At 41.3% G+C, this 1548-nt stretch overlaps 1 non-coding gene across 1 annotated transcript; it reads right to left on the bottom strand.

The window, feature by feature from the left end:
• Window positions 1-989: 989 nt before the first annotated feature.
• Window positions 990-1062, bottom strand: TRNAP-AGG (transfer RNA proline (anticodon AGG)). Its single transcript has one exon. It is a non-coding gene; the product is annotated as a tRNA-Pro (tRNA).
• Window positions 1063-1548: the final 486 nt, after the last annotated feature.

Raw genomic sequence — 1548 nt, 5'->3', positions numbered from 1 at the left:
GCAGGGACTGCAAATGAAAACTGCAATTTAAACAGGAGCCTCATCCTCCTATGCAGCTGGCAAGACTCAACTCTTTCAGATCTAATGCTCCGGCTTTGCTAAGAGAATGCCTTGTCTGGTCCTTGTAATAGAGGCCCTGTCTGGGTGTGGATCTAATAGCTTACTGCCCATAGGAACTTAGAGACAATAGTCATGATGACTTGAAGACAGTAGCCGAGCTAAAGACTGAGTGAGGAATCAAATGCTTAGTGACAGACTTTGGAGTCAGGACCCTCTGGAACAACTTACCTACTCAGCATGTTCTCTGTCCATCATCAGTCTCTCGCCTAGTATCCTTGCTTGTGCAGTTTCTCCCCAGGGGCTATGACTCTTGTTCTGTACGTCTCAATGCTGACTTCATCTACTGAAGGAAGCTTTTCTCCTGCTTAGCTGCACAGGGATTGTTCCCTCCTCTGAATTCAAAGTATCTGGGGTTAGCCCTCTTCATTGCAAAATCGTGTAGTGCCCAGTGGGGATAATGATAGCTGCTCTAACCAATCAATCCCAAAGTTTCAGCGGCTTAACCCAAGAGAAGCTTCTTTCTTTTTTTTTTAATTGAAGTATAGTTGACTTACAATGTTGTGTTAATTTCTAGTATACAGCATAGTGAGTTCAGTTATACATATATTATATCCCTTTTATATTGTTTAACATTATAGGTTATTAAAAGATATTCGATATAGTTCCCTGTGCTAAACAGTAGGACCTTGTTGTCTACCCATTTTATATATAGTAGTTAGTATCTACAAATCTTGAACTCCTAATTTATCACCCCCTTCCCCACACCCTGTAACCACTAGTTTGTCTTTTTATGTCTGTGAGTCTGTTTCTGTTTTGTAAATAAGTTCATTTGTGCCATTTTTTTAGATTCCATTACTTCTTTCTTCTTTTTCTTTTTTTTTATCTTCACCACACACTTTTTTTTTTTTTGGTTTATTTATGTATTTTAACAAAGGTGCTGGGGATTGAACCCAGGACCTTGGGCATCCTAAGCACACACTCTACCAACTGAGCTACATCCTCCCCCTAGATTCCACTGCTTCTTATTCATGACATAGTGCATCTTGACAGACGTTTGGTGTCTTTTCCCCGAACGGTGATTCAGGAAGCCGGATTCCTTCCATCACGCTCTCCTATAAGTTGCCCCAAAGGCCTTGGAATCTTCCGTATCCATCCAACAGAACACAGATACCAAAGCACCTCCATCTAGAAGTGACAGATGTGCATTTTAAAAAGTATTCTATTGGAAAAGAGCTAATCATATAGCGTCGTCTGCCAGTCTGGTGAGAAACGTGGTTCCTGGCTGGATACCGCCTTCTGAATGCAACTCTGAACCACGGAAGTGGATGCTTGCATTTCAGCTGAGATTTAGCTGTCTCTCCCAGACATTCCTGGTACATAACTTCCTCTCTCTCTGCAATATTTCTCATCTCAGGCGTTAACATTCTTGATGGTGATGCAATCATTTTTATCTCCCATAGCACACAGTACACTACCTTGAGCATATTT

This window comes from Camelus dromedarius, chromosome 34, assembly GCF_036321535.1.
Source record: "Camelus dromedarius isolate mCamDro1 chromosome 34, mCamDro1.pat, whole genome shotgun sequence".
Classification (NCBI taxonomy): domain Eukaryota; kingdom Metazoa; phylum Chordata; class Mammalia; order Artiodactyla; family Camelidae; genus Camelus; species Camelus dromedarius.
This window is presented reverse-complemented; position numbering and strand designations above follow the sequence as displayed.